Consider the following 23,673-nt stretch of genomic DNA (forward strand, 5'->3'; position numbering starts at 1 on the left):
AGAGGAGCACAAGCCTCATTTACATAACATACAATGTAAGTATAGGCATGTTTCCTTAAGGCGCATGTGTGACCTTATTCCCACCTCTACATAGGATGACAAGGCTTCCCTTCTAAATATTCATCCTAATCCTAAACAAAAGGTACCCATTCTCTCTCCCCCCTGCCAACCCCTTCTCTCTCTTTCTCTCTCATTCTGGGAGTCACAGCTCTGGAAGCTATTTCCCGTAATCTCCTTATTTGCTGCAAATAAACTTTGTGCAACAACTCACCTGGTATAGTTTCTATGACCCACCAAGGAGGATACCCATGTTGGTTCAGTTACACTTTCATTAGCCTAAATCTGCCTCCTGATTAATTTCCACACACTGGTCTGAGTTTTCTGCCCTAAACAACATATTAAGTGTTCTGCCTTCAGACAGTATACCCAACTCTCACATCTTTTGTATGCTTCTTATAGCATGTGTGGTTTAAGACAGTTGTGTGCTGAGCTTCTGTCCCTGCAACATTTCCTTTTCACTTGGGAGAAAGAGCAAGGGAGAGGAGAAGAAAAGGAATGAGTACATTATAAAAGGGCTGGTTGGATAAGTTAGGGTGCCTGTTCATTTCTATTTGATAAGGTATAGCTCTCCCACCACTTCCCCATTTAAAAGCCCAAGTGCCCTCTTTGCAACTACATGGATGGAACTGGAGGGTATTATGCTAAGCGAAATTAGAGAAAGACAAATATCATATGACTTCACTCATATGAGGGCTTTAAGAGACAAAACAGATGAACATAAGGGAAGGGAAACAAAAATAATATAAAAACAGGGAGGGGGACAAAACAGAAGAGACTCATAAATATGGAGAACAGAGGGTTACTGGAGGGGGTGTGGGGGGGGCTAAATGCGTAAGCGGCACTAAGGAATCTACTCCTGAAATCACTGTTGCACTATATGCTAACTAATTTGGATATAATTAAAAAAAAAAAAAAAAAAAAAAGCCCAAGTGCCCTCAGTAATTTGTAAGGGCTGAAAAGTAGCAATCTAGTAAATCCTTAATTAAGGACTATGTACACCTAAGCCAGCTTATGCCTTCCCAGAACTGAAAGGCTGTTAAAAGCATGGTCAGGAACTATACAGGAATGACTGCCCAGTGGCTTTAAAAAAAAAAAGTCTCCCTAGTATTTCCTTTCCCTTCCCTCACTGTGGAGTGTTTTCTCGAGAAAACAAGTTATCACAAATTTGTCACTTCAATCATCCCCAGTGGACCAGTAAATCTTTAGATGAGGAACAGGAAATGATGATACTAAGACTGTAACAATATTTTCATTAATGAATACTAAGACTGCATTCACTAACTTAGTGATTGAAGATAGTTCATGTGGAGCTTATAGACAACCCAAAACTTCTTCCCATATATGCTGATAAGTAAGGTTTTTTTCATAGGTTTGTTTTTTTATTTTTTTTCAATGTTTATTTGAGACAGAGTGTGAGCAAGGAAAGAGCAGAGAGAGAGAGGGAGAGAATCCCAAGCAGGCTCCACGCTGTCAGCTCTGAGCCCAACTCAGGGCTTGATCTCATGAACTGAAATCAAGAGTCAGATGTGGGGAGCCTGGGTGGCTCAGTCGGTTGTGTGTCCAACTTCAGCTCAGGTCATGATCTCATGGTTCGTGAGTTTGAGCCCCACATCGGGCTCTCTGCTGTTAGCACGGAGCCCACTTTGGATCTTCTGTCCTCCCCTGTGCCCCACCCCTGCTCATGTGTGCATGCTCTGCTCTTTCTCTAAAAAATAATTTTTTTTTAATTGTTTAAAAAGTCAGATGTTTAACCAACTGAAACACCCAGGCACATCTCATGTGTTTTTGAACCTAAATGGAAAAACTCACTTATAATTGATTAGTTTTACCTTGGTTTATCAACATATTCACTTATGGAGCACATATCTTGCCAGGCATTTACTAAGGACTGGACGTAAAAAAAGAAAAGCAGACATGGTCCCTGCCCTCAAGATTACAGAATATATACCTTCATGGTTTCATTATACTGTTCTAGTATATCACTACCCCTTTGAATTCTAATTCTTTCAGTGTAGTATACACCTATCTAAAATTTGTGAAACTCTCATGCCTTCATCTAAGAAACAGTATTATTGTATGAGACTAGATTTAAAAAATAGAGTCCTGTGTTTTGGTACAGACTTCCTGCAGGTTTTTATCACCTCTATGATTCCCTAATTCAACAAGTTTATTATCTTTAAATCTACAAGAGTCATGTTCATAAGATTATCATGGGATACTTTATAAAATTATTTAGGAAAATCAAGATATACTATGTCATCTTAGAACCCTTAAAAAAAAAAAAAAGGTAATGACAAGTTCTTAAGCAAACCTATGTTGGCTACTAGTCCTTATCACCTCTATCTGTATCAGCCAGGATCAGTCAGAAGACAGGAATCATACCTGTTATTTAAAAAGACAGAACTTAATATAAGATTTGTTAACGAGTAGGAAGTTTCTAGGTAAATGGCTGAAGGGGCAAAAAGAGAACTCTAAGGAATCACAGAAGTAGCAACTGCAGAAAGCAGGTACCATGCCCAGGGCTCTGCTAACAAAAGCTTAGAAGAGGGGTCCAGGGCACTTAAAGTCAGACTTCTGAGGAGAAGGCGCTGCTCAGCTGGGGCAGGTGTCTCTGAATTCCAAGGAGAGAAACCATGGGCCTGGCACCCAGACCTCTAAAGACGAGCATTAGCTGCTGGTGCAAGCGGTCTCTGAAGAAAGCTTGATGAAACCAGTCCTCAAGTGTTGGAAAAACTACAAACAGCATCCAGTCACAGCTACAGGCAGGTCCTGCTGCTGCCAGGATGAAGAAGTGTTGTTAGGGTGTCACTCACAAAAACAGCAGAGAGGAAGGCCACAGGAAGCAAAGAAGAAAGACCAGTCCCTGCCTGCCTGCCTGCCCTTCCAGCCCTTTACTGCCCCCAATCTGCCAGCCACAGGGAGCGGCAGGCCATGCAGAAATGTGGCTTGCGAGTCCCAGGCCCCAGGTTCACAAAGCAGAAAAAACAAGATAGAGTTGGAGCTAAAAGATAACTTAATTGGCAGAACACTTTCTGCTCTAAGGTCACATAAACTGTTTAATCTACAACTTTGTGCAGGGCATCAAAATCAATGATATCAATCTGTATCCAACACTTAATGATCTCCCACTACCCTGAGGAGTAAGAAAGATGGTAGTAATAACGGCAACAGCAAAAAACACACCAAACGTTTATTTAGCGTTTACTACATTCCTGGAAGTGTTTTAAATAGCATATATGTATTAATTCATTTAATCCTTACAACAGCCTTGCTGTGAAGTAGGAAATGGTAGTAGTCTCACTTTATAGACAGGACAATAAGGTTCAGATCCTATGCTTGTGATCACTATATATGCTACAAGGCCACGATACACAACTTCCTCTAAATTGAAGTCAGCCTCTGAAGTGTAACACTGGTTGAACACAACTTGCTTACATGCTTTTTAAAGTTCATATCTGGATTTGTAGCTAGACAGAAAATCTATCTATAGATATATTCTCACATGTGGAGTATTTTTTAAGACTCTCTGCTGAGAACATCCAACCTGGCAACAAACTCCTGGTACCCTGAGCAATAAAGGATAAAATGGACAGAAAATTAAGCAATGAAATGATCTTCCACACTGCGAAATAAAACTACCACCTTCACTACTGTCACACTCAGAAATCAGAAGTAAGTTAATTCATGGTAGATGCATACAATTTATTTTATAAATTGTTATTTAAATAGACTGAAGCTCACAAACATCCTGGGGTGAGAACATAAAACAAAGAATCTCTGATCTTTAATACTAAATACATGTCTTACATATAAACTTTGTATAAGTGTAAGTTTAATAAAATATTTTTTACTTTCTTGCAGTACTGCTAACCATAATTATATATGTTTTTAGTGTCATGACTGAGGATTTAGGATTACAAAAGCCAATGTTAAAATACTGCTTCATCTTAAGCCACTATTTACAAAAAGTAATAAAACACTACACAAGAAACAAAATTTAAAAAAAAAATTTAGAGGCACCTGCATGGCTCAGTTAAGCGACTGACTCTTGATTTCAGCTCAGGTCATGATCTCACAGTTTGTGAGACCAAGCCCTGCATCGGGCTCCATGCTGACAGTGTGGAGCCTGCTTGGGATTCTCTCTCTCCCTCTCTCTCTCTTTGCCCCTTCCCTACTTGCACTTGCATACATTCTCTCTCTCTCTTCTCTCAAAATAAATAAAATTAAAGAAAATTTTTTTCAGGCAAATCGATACAAATTTCACAACTCCCTCTGTAAAATCAATCAAACTACTACAATGGTAGGAAAACAAGCACACTTTAAAAAATTTTAACTATGTAAACACATGAATTAATTCCAGCTCTTCCAACCTCAATAAGAAATAAATATGTACTCCAAAGTATAAGTAATCATATGTCTATACACCTGCTGCCCTGTTTATAAAGGGCCCTGCATTGGGCTCTGCACTGCTGATGCACGGAGCCTGCTTGAGATTCGCTCTCACTCTCTCTCTCCCACTCTCTCAAAATAAAATAAACTTAAAAAAAGGCAAGGGGGGGAGGAGTCAACTGGGTGGCTCAGTTGGTTGAGTGTGTGACTTCAGCTCAGGTCATGGTCTCACAGTTTGAGAGTTCAAGCCTCACATCTGGCTTTGCGCTGACAACGCAGAGCTGGCTGGTATTCTCTGTCCCCCTCTCTATCCCTCCCCCACTCGCACTCTTTTCTCTCAAAAATAAACGTTAAAAAAAATTAATAAAAAAATGTAGCAGCGTAAAATGCCTCCAGACATTCAACTATTTCAACTCTCTTTATTTTAAGAATAATAAGCTCAAAGATTAATATTTATTAAGTAAATACCTACATTTTTGTGCCACCGGAAATTCAAATGAAGAATACTCCAATGAAGAATTTCTAGAATCTATTTTTTAATAACAAAAAAACTTATTTCAGGAAATTAGAATTGTATATATCCATTTTGCAAACCTAGCCTCGGGCTAAAATCCTGAATCAGTAAATGATTTACAGTATTAATATGCTGTGTCTTTAGTTAACAATTTTTAATTTGCACTATAAACGCTGATTCCTCATCAACATTAAGAAGGGAAGATACAAGCAGTCATTTTCCCCTGGTTCCTTAACACACTATACAGTCTGACCCCTCCCTTGGACCCCAGAGGTGGGGATGGTGGGCCCATCCCTGTATGTGGCCATCACCAGTCTTGTCCTCATGTCCTCTCACATTCGACTACTGTCTGTTCTCTCCCAACTTGCCCCCCTCAAAGACTGATGACCACTCACCCCACTGAGTTGGCCATGGGAGAGGAGAAGCCAATGGAGACAACTGCCTATTCCCCAGGGAATGTGTCCAGCAGCTCCTGATCAAAGCACTATTGCTAAAAGCTATCTCTGGAGTGCTGTAGGGCCCCCTCTCTCAGCACACACCTCTGGGGAAAGTGGACGCATATTAACTCATGAGGATTTTCCTCACCGATAATAAATGAAGACAACCTCAAAAACAAACAAACAAAAAAAAAGCAGTGGTCTTATTTTCTAATTCTTTTTATTTCAGAGATATATATGAAATTAGAATCATTCCTTTACTATCTTAAAAATCGTTTTTATTTATAGCCTCATTTCATTTAATACTTTTCTTCCTTGTCTGGGTTAATCCCCATGCTTCATTCAAGAAACATTTATTTTAGGTACTACATTATTAGTTTAATAACCGTTTTGTAACCTCAAATACTTAAAGAATTAAACCACTTACATTGTAGTTAATTTTAACTTTGACCGATAAAAAGTTACTAGATGATAAAATTCAAGAATAAACTTAGTATCAAACAGTCATCCCTTTGCTCTATCATTATAGAAACTTGAATTCCAGAATACTGTGCCAACATAACCTTAAACCTCACAGTAAAAACTAGTTTTTAACAAGACATTCAAGGAATTGCCTATATTACTGTCTTGCAATAACTCTAACATTTAATAGCAAAAGATAGTTATAATTGATCCTATTTGCTTAATGATCATTCAAATCAAAGACCAACTAGTACAATGTTTAAGAATATAGACTCTGGGTGGCTCAGTCGGTTGGGCGTCTGACTTCATCTCAGGTCATGATCTCACAGTTTGTGAGTTTGAGCCCCATGTCAGGCTCTGTGCTGACAGCTCAGAGCATGGAACCTGCTTCAGATTCTGTGTCTCCCTCTCTCTCTGCCCCTCCCGTGCTCATGCTCTCTCTCTCTGTCTCTCAATAATAAATAAATGTAAAAAATAAAAATAAAAAATATAGACTCTAGAGCTAGAGTGCTAAATCACAGTCCAGGATAATATGTGATCTTGAGCAAGTTACTTGATAACCTCACTGTACCTCAGTTTCCTCATATGTAAAATGGTAATAGCAACGGTACCTACCTCATAAGGTAGTTAGGAGGACTAAATGAGTTAATATGCAAAAAGGACTAAGAACAGTGTCAGACACATAGTAAGCACAATATGTTAGCTACAATAATCTGAACCCAACAGACTCTATACTTATTTTTTTTATTTTTTTTTATTTATTTATTTTTTTTTTTTTAAACAAACCCTGTGTGGAGGGCTGACTTTCAACAGATTGCAGCAAGGGAGCTGCTCTGCTACCGACGAAATCCCAACCCAGAAGCAGGTCATCTTTGAATGGGTTAGCACCAGGTTCCCAAGGAGCAAGCATTGCTTGATGGGTGTCGAGGGGGCGGCCCCCTTACCAGTGGCATCCCATTTCCCAGGGACAAAGGGACAGACTCTATACTTATGAAAGGAACACTGCCCCCATACAACTACTCTACAATTTACGTGGTTCTCCCAAATATACCTGATGGAAATTTTATTTTTTTAATATATTTGGAATTTATGGCCAATTTCCTAAACAATTTTTATAAATGGTTTTCATAAATCTTTGTGGAGATTGGGAAGCTCTTGAATTTAACAAGAGCATTATTTGACAGTGGAACAACTTTCAAAACTCCTGTATCTACATAAGCTAAAACCATGAGGATCCAAGACAGCACTCAGTACAAAAACATTACATACAGAACAAAAGGAATTGTGGCAGTGTTTTTAGTACTTTCTCAGGAAATTGTGCAATCTGCTATAATACAATTTTCCTAATGATAAGAAACTACACACAAGGCCAAATGCCCTACGAAGGTGCCTGAATTCCAAAATCATATTACAAACATGCAAATTCCTGAGAGAACATACCCAGATGTGTAACCAGTTAACTCCAAAATAAAAGGTACTATGCCAACCCAAGTGCTTAGCTTTTTTTAATATATGTACTCCTTAATATCAAATTGCACTAACAAAATATCAGGAAACTAAGCTGCTAGTCTCAGAGGACAGGTCACAAGGAAAATCTTATGAAGTTGACAGTGTCCTCTGTTTTACAACTTGGCACAGTAATCTTACAAGCACATGAGGGTCAATATACTACCATTAAAAATGCTGTCACTTACAGACCTGTTTATTTCAAAGTTCAGACACACACCCTAACATGTCCATGCAACATTTAATTCACAGAAACTCTCATTCCTATTTATTTCAGATGTACTCTACATAAATGCTTAGTGAACATTTTATTTTAGATAATGCAAAGACAGATTCTACAAATCTCAACTATTTCCCAAAATATATCTAGCTATTACAAAGTATTAATAATCTAAATCAAACTAATGAGAGAATGTAAGGGTTTATTATTAGAGTCAATCTGGGGCACCTGGGTGGCTCAGTCAGTTAAGCGTCCGATTTTGGCTCAGGTCATGATCTCACAGCTCATGAGTTCAAGCCCCAGGTCGGGCTCTGTGCTGACACCTCAGAGCCTGGAGCCTCCTTCGAATTCTGTGACTCCCTCTCTCTGTCCCTCCCCTGCTCATGTGCGCGCACGCTCTCTCGCGCTCTCTCTCTCTCTCTCTCTCTCTCAAAAATAAATATACATTATTATTAGAGTCAATCTACTTTTCCATATGCTTGAAATTATTGATACATATATACTCTATTTTTAAACTATTACTTTTGGGTTTCCTTTGTCACTCCATAAGACAGCTTTAGATGACAGGATCATCTTAGATGACAGGTATAATCCTGCTCATTTATCATGTACTAGGGAAAACAAAAATGAGAGAGGGGCAAATAAGACAGTAGGAGAAGATTTTTTTTTTTTAGGAGAATATCTTTAATGGCATTTTAAAAGATTAGACATTCTTTTCATTTTCTAGTTGATTTTCTTTATACCTCTAGTAAGATCTATTTCACATATCATAAAATTCATCCTATTTTCTTAAAGTTTATTTATTTTCAGAGAGAAAGAGACAGCGCAAGTAGGGGAGGGGCAGAGAGAGAGAGAGAGGGAGGGAGAGAATCCCAAGCAGGCTCTGCGCTGCCAGCAGAGAGCCCGACCTCACTAAACCATGAGATCATGACCTGAGCCAAAACCAAGAGTCAGACACTTAACCAACTAAGCCACCCAGGCTCTCCAAATTTATCCTACTAAACTGTGAAGCTCAGTGGTTTTTTATTTATTCAGAGTTTTGTAACCATTACCACAATTTTAATATTTCAATCACCCACAAAAGAAGCCCCATACCCATTAACAGTCATTCCCCACTCATTCTCCCCAAGTCCCTGGCTAATACTAATCCACTTTCTGCATCTGTGGATTTGCCTATCCTGAATATTTCACATAAACGGAATCAAACAATATGTGATCTCTTGTAACTAGCTTCTTTCACTCAGAATATTTTCAAGGTTTATATCATATCATGTGTTAATACTTCTTCCTTCTGAATAGTTGAGTAATATTCCACTGTATGAATATACCACATTTTGTTGATTCACTCAAGCGTTAACTGATATACTTACAGGTTGTATCAACTAAATGTCCATGCTGCCATGAACATTCGTGTGTTTGTGTAGACAAAGTTTCTCATTTCTCTCTACATATATAATCGGAGTAGAATTACTGTACCATATGCAAGCTCCATGTTTAGCATCCTAAAGAAATGCCAAACTGTTTTCCTCAATGGCTGAGCCACTTCTCATTCTCACCAGCAATGTATGAGGGGACTCCAATTTCTCCACATCCTCACCAACACTTATTATCATTTTTACTGTTAAGGCATCCTAGTAGGTGTGAAGTGGTATCTCACTGTGGTTTTGACCTTACTGCCCTGATGACTAATACCTTTTCGTGTGTTTATGGTCACTTGTATATATTCTTTGAGAAATATATATTCAAAGACTTTGTTCATTTTTTCATTGGATTGTCTTTTAATGTTTTTATTTGTTTGTTTTGAAGGAGAGAGAAACTGAGCATAAGCAGGGGAAGAGCAGAGAGAGAGGGAGACACAGAATCCAGAGCAGGCTCCAGGCTCTGAGCTGTCAGCACAGAGCCCGATGTGAGCCTCGAACTCACGAACTGTGAGATCATGACCTGAGCCGAAGTAGGACGCTTAACCAGCTGAGCCACCCAGGCGCCCCAAACTGTATTGTCTTATCATGAGTTGTAAGAGTTCTTTATATATATATATTTTTAATTTTAATGTTATTTGAGAGAGCACACGCATGCACAGGCACGCACAAGCAGGACAGGGACAGAGACAGAGAGAATCCCAAGCAGACCCTGTGCAGTCAGCACCAGCTGGACACAGGGCTCAATCCCATGAACCGTGAGATCATGACCTGAGCCAAAATCAAGAGGTGGATGCTTAATGGACTGAGCCACCCAGGAGCCCCAGAGTTCTTTATGTATTCTTGACACAAGTCCATTACCACACACAGATTTGTAAGTATTTTCTTCCATTATGTGGGATTTCTTCACTTTCCTTTTTTTTTTTTTAATAAGGAAGCCATCGGTGCATAACCTATTAACAGATTAACAGACAAGGCCTGTAGATATATTTCTTCTTGGACACACCCACAGTAAAGCCACAAACAGCCTTAGCATGCTTAGCTAGGTGGTCTTAGCATGCTGTCCTGGGACACGAAGTCTCTAGAAATGATGCAGCCCTCTGTGGGCTCAAATCTTCTTCATTCTAAGTCTTCATGAAGTTTTTTGTCCAGACTATTGGTCACGACCTAGCTGTATTTTCCATCCTTCACATCCTTTTGTCTGTTCCAGAACCAGTCTGAGATCTTATACTGGTGTGAATTCTGCATAATACTGATCACACATTCCACCTCATCCTCAAAGAGTCTTTTGCCCTCTTGGTAAGGTGGATGTCTCTGCTTTCCTCAACACCACATGCACATATCTTTACCCCACATCCTTAACTGCAGTGATGGCAAAGTCTATTTTCCACTGCTCATCAATACCGACTACTTGCAAAACGTGCTGGAACTCTCAGGGATCACGAGAGACATGATGGAGGCTCTAACAGCAGCATGTAGGCCTCCTATGGAAGGCCTCTTTTCACTTTCTAGATGCTGTCCTTTGACACACACAAGTGTCAATTTTTAATTAAGTCCAATTTATCTACTTTTTCTTTTGTTACTTGTCTTTTTGGTATTTAAGAAATCACCTCCTATGGGGCACCTGGCTGGCTCAGTCAGTAGAACATGCAACTCTTGTTTATTCTGGGTTGTGAGTCCAAGCCCCATGTTGGGCATAGAAATTACTCAAGAAAAATAAAGTAAAAATCACTGCCTAACCCAAGGTCACAAAAATTTACTCCTATGTTTTCTTTTTTTAATGTTTATTTATTTTCGAGAGAGAGAACACGAGCACAAGTGGGGGAGGGGCAAAGAAAGCCGGGGAGAGAGGATCCAAAGCAGGCTCTGTGCTGACAGCAGAGAGCCCATTGCAGGGCTCAAACTCAGGAACTGTGAGATCATGACCCCAGCAGAAGCCAAATGCTTAAACAACTGAGCCACCCAGGAGTCCCTACTGCTTTGTTTCTAGTAAGAGTTTCATTATTTTTGCCCTTATGTTTGGGTCTTTGATGCATTTTGAGTTTATTTTTGTGTATAGTGTGAGGCAAGGATTCAAATTCATTCTTGTGCATGTGGACATCTAGTTGTCCAACACCATTTGTTGAAAAGACCATTCTTTCCCCCACTGAATGGTCTTTACACCATTGTTGAGAATCAACTAGGGGCGCCTGGGTGGCTCAGTCGGTTGAGCGTCCGACTTCAGCTCAGGTCACGATCTCACGGTTCGTGAGTTCGAGCCCCGCGTCAGGCTCTGTCTGGGCTGATGGCTCAGAGCCTGGAGCCTGTTTCCGATTCTGTGTCTCCCTCTCTCTCTGCCCCTCCCCCATTCATGCTCTGTCTCTCTCTGTCTCAAAAATAAACATTAAAAAAAAATTTTTTTTTAAAAAAAAAAGAATCAACTAACCATAAATGTGGGAAATTTACACAATTTACACAATGGACTCTCAATTACATTGATCTGTTATTCTAATGCCAGTACCACACTGACTTAATTACTATAGTTTTATAGATTTTAAAATAGGGAAGTGTGAGTTCTCTAAGTTTGTTCTTTTTCAAGATTGTCTTGGCTATTCTGGGTACCCCACACTTCCATCTGGATTTTAGGATAAGCTTATAGATTTCTGCACAAAAAGGCAGATGGGATTTTGATAGGGAATGCACTGACTCTGTACATCACTTGGGGAAACACTGCCACGTTAAGTTAACAATGTGAAGTCTCTGGTCCATGAACATGGAATGTCAAGATTAGACATATTCTTATTTTATCTTTTTTTAACGTTTATTTACTTTTGAGAGAGAAAGAGTGCAAGCCAGGGAGGGGCAGAGAGAAAGACACCCCAAGGAATGTAGTTTTAAAATAAGAATACATCTGGAGCATATGATTCCTACGATGACTAACATTAGAGGACAATAATCTGAGTAATTTTCACCATCAAAAGGCTATTCTTCATGCAATTCTACAAATGCAATGAATATTGACAAACTTTTCCTACCCTTTGCTCAACTAAGTTACAGTAAGTTAAAACATTAATTACCATAGCAATTTTTAAACTTCCACGATAGTAAACTTACCCAATGATAGCATAGAAATGCCAAATGTATAATCATGGAATGAGAAGCCACATACAATTATATGCCTTCCCTTACTTAACACTCACTATTAAAAAACGCTAACCTATTTTTTACTCTTGCAAAATTACAACACAAAGCCAGGTTTGCTGTTACTTAGACCACCTATTTTTTTTTTAATGTTTATTATTTTTTGAGAGAGAGAGTGTGTGTGTAAGCAGGGGAGGTACAGAGAGGAAGATACAGAATCCAAAGCAGGCTACAGGCTCTGAGCTGTCAGCACAGAGCCCAATGTGGAGCTCAAACACACAAGCTGTGAGATCATGACCTGAGCTGAAGTCGGACGCTTAATCCACTGAGCCACACAGGCGCCCCAAACACCTGCTATTTCTTAGCAATTCTGCGCTTTATCCACAAAATAGTACCACATCCTCATTATAAATTATCATTTGTCAACCAGAATCTCAACAAATCATATTTCATATTGCTGCAAGTTATCTTTTCTCTATTCATCATTTAAAATAATGCATGTTAGGGGCACCTGGCTAGCTCAGTAGAGCATGTGACTCTTGATATCAGCATCATGAGTTTAAGCCCGACATTGGGCATAGAGCTTACTTAATTAAAAAAGAAAACACCCGGGCTCCTTGGTGGCTCAGTCAGTTAAGCGTCTGACTTTGGCTCAGGTCATGGTCACATGGTCCGCAGGTTCAAGCCCCGCTCCGGGCTCTGTGCTGACAGCTCAGAGCCTGGAGCCTGCTTTGGATTCTGTGTCTCCCTCTCTCTCTGTCCCTCCCCCACAAGTGGTCTGTCTCTCAAAAATAAGTAAATCCTAAAAAAAAAAAATTAAAAAATAAATACCCACTAAAATAATGCACGTTCTTCAGACTGGAATATCCTCCCTTAGAGGTAATATAGCCTCAAGATGAAAAATAAGGCAATTAGAGACACACTGTCACATCTATTTCCCTCCCCCATTTTCTGTCCTACTCTCTTAGTTACTGTTACTGCCTTATCAACCTCCTAATACCACTTCTGATCTCTAGTAAAAGGGACTAGTTAAAAAATAAAAAGACACTACAGCAAAACTTGGTTTGCAAGCATAATCCGTTCCAGAAACATGCTTGTAATCCAAAGTACTTGTATATCAAAGCGAATCTCCCCATAAGAAATAATGGAAACTCAGATGATGTGTTCCACAACCCAAAAATATTCATATAAAAATGATTACACTACTGTAATATAAAATATAAAGAAAATATAAAATATGAACAAAAATAAATTAACCTGCACTTACCTTTGAAAACCTTCGTGGCTGGTGTGAGGGAGACAAGAGAGAGGAGGGTTATTATTGTGCAGGAAAACTTTCACTATCACTAACTGATGCTGACTACAGTACAGTATTAATAAACTCTTCTCATCTATCACATTTAATGTACCCGGCAATAAGGCAGCAGAGGAAAGGGTCTGTACCTGCAGGCAGCCTGACCTAGAATGAAGCAAAGCATTCCTAAGCTTGCTCTTGTAGGAAAAGCAAAGGATTGTCCATAGGTGCTTCGAAGGGACAAAAAACACACTAGTGCCAGTTGTGGGCCCCTTCCGACGTTCTGAAAAATCACTGATTTCTGCTAAACACCATGGCCTGAGACCGAGCATCTGAGCCTGGCAGATGATCATCCACAGTCCCGCAGGGAGAGACAGAAAGAGAGAACCACCACTGGGCTCAGTTGTGATCATATGACGTTCGGCATCACGTACTACTCGTATTGCAAGACATCCCTTCTTTATGAAGTTAAAACTTATTAGAAATGTTTGCTCATCTTGCGGAACACTCGCAGAACAAATTAACTCACAATCCAAGGTTTTACCGTATCACCACTGCTTTCCCATTCTCAACAGCAAGAAAATACTAATGATAAAATGAGCCTTATGTTACAACGGTAAATTGTATAATCTAGTCAAAAAACTTAACTTGTATCCATGAAGTCTTTTTATATAGTGCCTAGTTCATAGTAAACAGAGGAACAAGATAAATGACACCACATGTAAACCACCAGAAAAAGCCAGAAAATAGGACATTCTTTAGGACAACTGTTTTGGTCTCTTTGATGAGTCAGTGTTATGAAAAAAGGGACCATGTGAGATTAAGAGAGACTTAAGTGACAATAACTAAGATATGATTAGATACTGATTCTGGATTAGATCCTAGATTAGATACTGATTTTGACACAAAATCTTTCAAGAATATTTTGGGACAGATTGGGAAAACAATAATCGAATAATGCGAAAGCACTCAGTAAGAGGAAACTACTTAAATGGAAAGTGGGAGGTGGATCAACTGAAGAAAAAACATTTCAAAACAGTACCTACATATGTTTATCACACAAACCAGCAATCCCACTCTTAAATACTTACTCTTATATATATATAACACACAAAGACTTGTATGTGAATGTTCATAGTAGCTCTCTTCACAATCACCAAAAACTGGAAAAACATGTCCATTACCTGGTGAATGGATAACAAATTGCAGGACACATAAAATGGAGTAGTACTCAGTAATAAGGAACAGTCTATTCTACTGACTGTGGTGGTGACTTCAAAACTATATATATTTGTCAGAATTCACACAACTACAACAGAAAAGTATGGGCAAGGTCTAAGGCCAAATGTTGATATATATATGTGGTCACAATTTCTATATTGCCTTGGACCTCTGAGGACTAGATCTTAGCAAAATGAAAGGGTTTGCTGACTTTGGTGGTATTAAAGTTCAACATATCTGGGATATACAAACTCAAGTCATTTGCGAATTGATCATGAATGTCCCTCAATGTCCACTCAGTGTAGGTGTAACTCCTATATTACTCTCATTGTTACTATTTTGAATTAAAAATGAAGAATGATTCTCGGGGGAAAAAAAAGAACTCACATAAGTATACACTTAAAATTAGTAAATTTTATTGTATGCAAATTATACCTACATAAAGCCAATTTTTAAAGTTTATTAAAAATTTTTAATCTAAGTTAAATTTAATTAAAAATTTTAAGTTTACTTATTTTGAGAGAGTGTGTATGTGAGTAGGGGAAGGGCAGAGAAAGAGGGAGACAATCCCAGCAGGCTCCATGCTGTCAACGTGGAGCCCGTGGCAGGACTCAATCCCATGAACCATGAGATCATGAACTAAGCATGAAATCAAGAGTCGGATGCTTAACTGAATGAGCCACCCAGAGGCCCCATAAAGCTGATTTTTAAAGATTATTTTGTGTATTTTTATCTTGTCTTAGTTGAAATACCTAAAACATTTGTGTATATGTATGCAAATATTGTTGGATAAAAAGATGCACAAAAAAGTTGAGAAAGATATGTATTTAAAAAATTTTTCTAACATTTACTCATTTTTGAGAGACAGAGTGCAAGCAGAGGTGGGGCAGAGAGAGAGAGGGAGACACAGAATCCGAAGCAGGCTCCAGGCTCTGAGCTGTCAGCACGGAGCCCAATGTGGGGCTCAAACTCACAAACCGTGAGATCATGACCTGAGCCAAAGTCTAAGGCTTAACCGACAGAGCCATCCAGGCGCCCCAAGAAAGATACCTATTTAGGTATTAATAGTAGTAATCCCCATATTGGTAGTATTATAACTTTATTTTTTTTCTTTGGCTTGTCTTTTAAATTATTTTAAATTGTTTTTTAAATTTTGTGCAACGTATATGTACAACTGTCATAATAATAAAAGGGTTTTTTTAAACAAAGATCAATTTTGATTTAAAATTTTCTTATAGACATGTCTATGAGTTATCAATCTGTGGGTTTGTGGGTTATAAATTTAATTACAGTTGTGAATTTGGAGGTAAGTTTTTATTGTCAAAATAATATTTACAAGGTAAATAATTATTTTCTTTGGATCATAGTGAATACACATTCAATGAATATGGTATGTTCCAGCATCATATTTGGATTACACTGTGTCTCTGTTTTCTTCCCAAATAGCAACCTACTCTGGCTACTGAAAAAAAACACAAAAATAAGAGTAATATTAAATTTAAGCATCAGGTTTGGCTATAACAGAGTTTTGTTTTGTTTTCAAGTATTTATTTATTTTTGACACACACACACACACACACACACACACACACACACACACCCAGTGGGGGAGGGGCAGAGACAAGAGAGAGAGAGAGAGAGAGAGAGAGACAGACAGACAGACCTAAGCAGGTTCCACGCTGTCAGTGAGCCAGAGCCAGACGTGGGCTCAAACTCATGAAACTGTGAGATCACAACCTGAGCCAAGATCACAAGTCAGGACTCAACCTACTGAACCACCTAGGTGCCACAGCTCTAACAGGGTTTTTTTTAAAAACAGCAATCACTCAAAATAAACAAGAATTGTAACTATCAAATTCAATGAAAAATATATTACTTCTGCTTTTAGGAGAAATAGGTAATAAAAGAACAGCACATTAATAAGAACTATGGTGTAAAAAGAAATATTTCTGAGTTACACTTTTATTATTTTTAATAACACTTACCAAAATAAAGCATTATCAAATACCCTATATAGTAGCCTAGATTTAGGTAATTGCTTTCACAATACAATTGTGAGGTGTTAGAGACTATCTTTCACTACTCCTCAAGTACTCACAGGGATGTCTTAGATCACAGAAAAGTAATGGGGACAGGAAGAGGTTTGAGGTTTTTGCCTGTGGCTTTTCTTTGTGGGTTTGGGGTCTATAGGGGATTTTTTTTTTTTTTTTTGGTCTATGGTTTTGGGTTTGTTTGGGGAGCTTTTTTGGTTTTGTTTGTTTGGGTTTGGTGTTTTGCTTGCTTTTTGTTTTTTGGCTTGCTTTTAAATTGAGTTATTTTAACAGAATAAGATAACAAACATCAAATTCCCACCACATGTGAGGCATTGTTCTTAATACCTATCAACATTTTCTCTTATTTAACACTTCTTTGGGATGGATATTACTGTTCCATTATACAAATGAGAACACTGAAATGTATAACAGGTAAGAATTGTCAAAACACATAGAACTGGTAAGTAGCAGAGCCAAAATCTAGAAAATGTGAGCAGTCTACTACTAAATGATGAGATCAAAAGATTTATCCAAAATTCAACTATATTTCTTCTACATACCAGCAATGAACTAGTGATAAACAATAACAATATGAAATTTTAAAAACAGTTCCATGTATAATAGCATCAAATAAAACACTAATAAATTTTTGAAAAAAGGTCAAGTCTTGGACCTGAAAGCTACAAAACACCAATGAAAGGACAGATTAAACACAATCTCTATAAAAATCCAAGCTAATTTTTTGGCAAAAATTAAAAAACTGATCCTAAAATCCATTAAGTAAGGGACCCAGAAAAACCAAAACAGTCTTGAAAAAGAACAAAGTTACAGGATTTACATTTAATTTCAAAACCTATTACAGAGCTACTATAATCAAATAGTATAGTACTGGTAGAGGGTAGACAATAGAATAGAATTCAGGGTCCAAAAATAAAACCTAGCAGGGACACCTGGGTGGCTCAGTCGGGTAAGCATCAACTCTGGATTTCAGCTCAGGTCACGATCTCATGGTTTGTGAGATGGAGTCCCGCAGCATGCTCCTTGCTGACAGCAAGGAGTCTATTTGGGATATTCATTCATATTTCTCTCTCTCTCTCTCTTTCTCTCTCTCTCTCTCTTTCTCTCTCTCTCTCTCTCTTTCTCTCTCTCTCTCTTCCCCTCCCCCACTCTCTCATGCTCTCCCTCTCTCTCAAATAAATTAATAAACTTAAAACAAATAAATAATAAAAATAAAACCTAACACATAATCAGCTGGGTTTCAATAGGGTACAAAGACCATGCAATGGGCTTAAAAGCAATCCTTTCGATATATAGTCCTGGGACAACTGGATCACTATATGCAAAAGAACGAATGTGGACCATTACCTTACACCACACACAAAAATTAACTCAAAATAGATCAACAACCTTAATATAAGGGCTCAAAAAAACATAAACTCTTAGAAGAAAGCACAGGGGTAAATCTTCATGACCTTGGATTTGGCAATGGATTCTTAGATATGACACCAGAAGTATGAGCAGCAAAAGAAAAAATAAATAAATTGGACTTCATCACTTAAAAACTTTGTTTTTCAACAAAAGACAGTATCAAAAAAGTGAAAAGACAACCTACAGAATGGGAAAAAGTATTTGTAAATCATATATCTGATTATGGTTTAGTATCCAGAATATTTAAATAACTCCTACAACTCAATACAAATAACTCAATTAAAAAATGGACCAAGGATCTGAATAGTCATTTCTCCAAAGAAGATATACAAATGGCCAGTAAGCACACACACAAAATCCCCAGTATCAGTAGTCAGCAAGGAAATGTAAATCAAAATGGCAAGGAGTTACCATTTTAGATCTACTAGGATGGCTAAAGAGAAACAAATACAGAGAGAGACAGTAACAAGTATTGGCAAGGATGTAGAGAAATGAACCCTCAAACTCTGCTGGTGGGAATGTAAACAATGTAGTAGTGCCATAGGAACAGTCTGCCAGCTCCTCAAAAGGTTAAAATAGAGTTACCATATGATCCAGCAATTAGAATATGCCCAAGAGAAAATAAAACATATGTCCACACTAAAACTTATACATAAATGTTCATAGCAGCAATATTCATAATAACCAAAAAAAAAAAAAAAAAAAAAAAGGAAAAAACCCACATGTCTATTGATTGATAAATGGATAAACAAAATGTGGTATATCCATCAATGGAATATTATCCAGTAATAAAAAGGAATGAAATATTTATACATGCTACAACATGGATGAACCTCAAAAGGACTATGCTATAAGATCACATCATGTGAAATGTCCAGAATAGCTCAATGCCAGCAGCTGGTCAAAGGGGAATAAGGAATGGTAACGTGCACGAAATTTCTTCGAAGTACGATGAAAATGCTCTCAAAGCAGATAATGGTGATGTTGGGCATAGAGTGAATCTACACTGAAAAGGTTAATTTTAGGGTAGGTGAATTATACCTCAACTTTGTTGTGGTGATCATTTTGCAATACATACAAAAATTAAATCATTATGTTATACACCTGAAACTAATGTTATATGTCAATTGTATCTCAATTAAAAAAATTTTTTTAAATCCACATAAACTGCAAAAATGACTCAAAGAATAAAGAACCTAATTTTTCTTCCTCAGATACAATCTCAACTCCCAAAGTCCTGTCTTCCTATATATTCATATTTTTCCAGTCAAAAAAAGAGAGTGAAATGAAATCAACTACTGAAATTCAAAAAAAAACCAAAAAAAACCTAGCCCTGAAATATCAAATCACTTTCAAACAATTCTATTTTAGCATTAACTCTGAACTAAACATTAATCTCACTTTCAAAATGTTGCATAAAAACCACAAATGCTCAGAAGGTCTAAGCAAATAGCCAACTTTTCGAATAAACAGTAATTCAGATTTGCTTTGATAAAATGTAAATATTTACCTGCCTCAAAGGAACAAAATCCTTTAAGCCTAGTGTTCCCAAATGATGAAGAGAAAGAAGCACGCATTTTTTTTTTTATTCAGGCGTTGTTCTAGAATTAATTTTAACACAGCTAGGGTATACAAAGTTGATAGTTTGCACTAAGCAATGTATACTCTGATTTTGCCTACAACATAAACAGTCACAGAAGTTGGGACCTGAGAAAAATCACATTTTACAGTAAATCTGACAGAGATATTAATCTCAAAAGCTCCTGAAAATGTCTCAAGAACTCCTATTTTGGAAGCTCTCTGAGTTATTCAGTCTTCCTACAAATAATGAATGACCATATACCGTGTGCCAAGCACTGCGCCGGTACCAGGATGCCATGGTGAGCTCCAAACAGAACAGGTCCCTGGCTGCTAAACAGTGCCTGTTGAACTTGCCTGACCCTAACAACTTGGGAGTGTGTTAAAAATTCAAACTCTGAAAAAAAAAAAAAAAAAAATTCAAACTCTGCTCCTCTGCCTTGGAGAGTCTGAGTCCACGGCCCTGGGAAGAGTTGTGACGCCAGTATTCTTACCAAGCTACAGATTGTTTCCTCCGCCTGGGCGGTTTGGGAAGCCAAATCCTCAGGGCCATCCCGTCCCGCCCTCTGAGAGCCACACCTCCAAAGCCCATTTTGCTCAGCATCCTTCACCCCGACCGACACCCCCAAAGGCACCATGAAGCCAGGAAGGATGTCAAGCATTCCAAAATCACGCTGCGCCGAGCCACCGACAGACTTGGTTGCTTCCAGGGACGGACCGCTTACTCCCTGTGATTCCACCTGGGGCTGTCGGCACCTGAGTCTCCCAGGGCTGCACCGACACCTGTCTCCGAGCGGCTGCCATCTCCCTCTCCTGTGGGCCCTGGGCGGGGGGCAGCCGCCGCCCTGCGGGAGCGAAGGCAACAGGGGAGACGCGGTGCGCAGTAGGCGCCTACTGTATACACCCCCCCACACACACACCGCGCGCGCGCGCGCACATACACACTCTTTCGAAACCGAGCTGGGCAGGCGGCGGACCAAATCCCGCCGCAGAACGGCGCGAGGCGGGACAACTCGAAGCCGCACGGCGGGACGGGGTCCGCCTCGCGGGCGCTCGTCAGTCGCCGAGGCCCGGCCCGGCTCGCACCGACGGAGTTTCACAAAGAAAGTCTCCCGGCCCGCGCCCCTCACGCACTCACCGGCGCCGGCGCCGGCGGCGACTCCGGCTCCCGCCGCCTACGGCTCCGCGCCGGGGTCGGCCCCGGTGTTGGCTCGGGAGCCGGCGGCGGCGACTGCTCCATCCCCGCGGGGCCCGGGCCGCGTCCGCCTCGAGCTAACGGTCCCGCCAGCTAGGCGCGCGCGCCGGCCCCGCGCGCCATGTTCCCGCCGTACCGCGCGCCGCCGCGGCAACCCACACCACCCCCCCCGCAACCGCGCACGCGCGCACGCGCCGCACCAGCTCCCTGCGCGCCTCCGAGGGTCCCCCCAACCGCGCAAGCGCGCACTCGCCGCGCCCCTTCCCCGCGCGCCCCGCCTTGCGCCCTCCGGAGCCGGCCGCTGTTCCCGGCGTCGAGCCCACCCCCTCCGCACCCGTCCGGCCGGGCTGGAGCGCTCGCCGTTCCGTAGTGAGCGCCGCCGCCTGCCGCACTGCGGACGACCCCCGGCCCGGCCCCCAGCCCCTGCACTGCCCTTTCTGCTTCTCCCGTCGCGCCGGGCTGGCGGCGAGGGTCTGGGCCGGGAGGGAATTAGCCCTAATATATGTCGGGGGAGGAGGTGGGTGGAGAACGCCGCTAAGGTGATGAGATCCCCGTCATGGAAGTGTGCAAGCACGTGCGCGAGAGTTAGGTGGTACAGTGAATGCCCATGTCCCCGGGACAGCCAGACTCAAGGGAGAAGCTGAGCTCGAGTCCCACGTCTCCACCATCCTTTGCGTGAGTCGGGTAATGTCTCTGGGGGCCTGTTTCTCCTTAATCAGGAAGGCCAACAACGAAGGCATGTTTGGGAGGGCTTAATGAAACAATCCAGGTGGTGCCGGCACCGAGCCTAGTACTTACCAATGGGTAGTCGGGTGACAAGACCTAAGTACTTTTGTGTACTGGTTAAAGCCAGGGGCTCTGGAGAAGGGAAGTCTCAGTTCAAGTCTGGCCTCCACCTCTCGCGAAAAGAAACCTTTACCAGGTGACTTGATTGAGCCACAGGGCCTTGGTTTCTAAATCAGCAAATGGGGAGAAGGGCAGTAATGCCTCACAGGGTCGACGTAACCTTTCGGATGATGCCAAGCTTTCCAGGCTTCTCTGGTACAATTCTGGCCCTATCCTTGCAAGACTCCTAAGAGTTTAAGGAAAGGGGCTCTGCTCCCAAACTCTGTGGTATAATTAGCTGGGAGGGGTTCACTCAACCTTGGGGCTGGAGGGACTGTTACTTCCCACATCTTCGCTTTCCATCCTCTGCCCCAAACCTCTCTGAAAACCCTAAAGTTGGCAGAAAAACAACAGCAGTGAATGTCTTCCCTACTAGAAAAAGTCCCCAAGGGTTTCTTGGAGTTTGTAAATGGTTGAATTTATTAGTCTGACCTTTTACAGATACAAGTGACAACAATAATTCAACCTGGAATAGAACAAAAAGGGAAACGTATTTAAAAGCCCTGGGGTCGTACCACACTTCAGGCATAGCTGGATCCAGGTGCTCAAGCAGTGACCTAAATCTTGAATCTCTTTCAGCTCTGCTTCCCTCCTTGATTTCTTTCTCTTACAGCTCTCTCCAGTGTCCGGGGCAGCACCAAGGTCACATATGACCAGGAAAGCAGGAGCTGTTTGCCAACAATCCCAGCCAGTCTCAGGGCTGACTTCCGTTGTACTCATTTGGATCACAAGTCCTTACCTGAGCCAATCACAGCAAGATTGGCCAAACCTGGCTAGATTGAGCCCCTCTGGGAAGAGGATGGGGTCAGCCCTTCCAGAGGACATGGGGTGAGGACGAGTGGGAGGAGGGATGCCTCTCCCAGAAAAATAGCAAGCCAGTTACCACAAGAGACATGAGGTGAGGACAGGCACAAAAAGGAGCGGTCTACTGCACCATTATCCAGGCATGCAGCAGGGCCACCGTGGGGCAACATTACAAGGGAGTGGCAGTTACTTCAGGCACTGGGAAATGCCCCTGCACCTCTGCTCCCACCATCCACCCAGTCCTGACATTTCCCAAATGTTTGGTCAAAGGCATCTCACTTATCTGCCTGTCCTGTGTGCCCTTCCCCCTCCCCCACCCCCCACAAGCCGAACAGATTATGTTACTTCCCTGCTCAAGGACTTTCTGTGGCTCCCTCATGGCCACTTATGTGGCCCTCCCATCTTTAACGATGGAGGCCAACACGGATAGATTGCTAATCACATGCCAGGCACTTCAAATGGACCACCCCACCCCCCACCCCCGAATCCTCACAAACACCATTTGACGTTGGTACTTTTCTTGCACTCACCGTACAGATAAGGAAAGAAAAGCTCATCAACTTCAAAGCCAAAGTCAGGAAACGCAGAGAGCTCAGATTGGCACAATACTGCTACCATTTATGTTGCCACCCCAGCTCCACTTGCTCCTTTCAAAGCCCTGGGCCCACCTCCAGGTGGGAGGCCAGTGGGAGGAGCTCCACCAGGGAAGGAAACCCTTGGCACCCCATCAGCTTCCATAGTACGGAGGGAGGCAGACCCTTAGCTTTACCATCTCCCCCTTTCTCCCCATACTTCATGGGAAAAGGAAAAAGAATTCCCTCCACAGAAAACTAGAGTGAGGTCAGAAAGAGGAAGTGGATGCCAGGTGGTGGCCCCAAAAAAGCAGCAGAAATCTCCTTATTGATGAATGTTAGCTTCCGGTGGTCTCTATAACAAATTACCACAAACTGGGTAGCTTAAAACAACACAAATTGGGGCACCTGGATGGCTCGGTCAGTTAAGCGTCCAACTTCGGCTCAGGTCATGATCTCACAGTTCACAAGTTCGAGCCCCGCGTCGGTCTCTGTGCTGACAGCTCAGAGTCTGGAGCCTGCTGTAGATTCTGTGTC

The 23,673-nt window shown here is 41.0% G+C and overlaps 1 protein-coding gene and 1 pseudogene across 1 annotated transcript in view; both read right to left on the reverse strand.

The window, feature by feature from the left end:
• LOC115528120 (tetratricopeptide repeat protein 28-like) overlaps positions 1-20,853 on the reverse strand; it is a 452,468-nt gene extending 431,615 nt beyond the window's left edge. The window contains exon 1 of the mRNA XM_030335959.1: positions 20,819-20,853. The gene's annotated coding sequence lies outside the window, so the exon portion shown is untranslated. The remainder of the gene's footprint in view (positions 1-20,818) is intronic.
• On the reverse strand, positions 10,049-10,458 carry LOC115528121 (annotated as a pseudogene).
• Positions 20,854-23,673: the final 2,820 nt, after the last annotated feature.

Source organism: Lynx canadensis, chromosome D3, assembly GCF_007474595.2.
Source record: "Lynx canadensis isolate LIC74 chromosome D3, mLynCan4.pri.v2, whole genome shotgun sequence".
NCBI lineage: Eukaryota > Metazoa > Chordata > Mammalia > Carnivora > Felidae > Lynx > Lynx canadensis.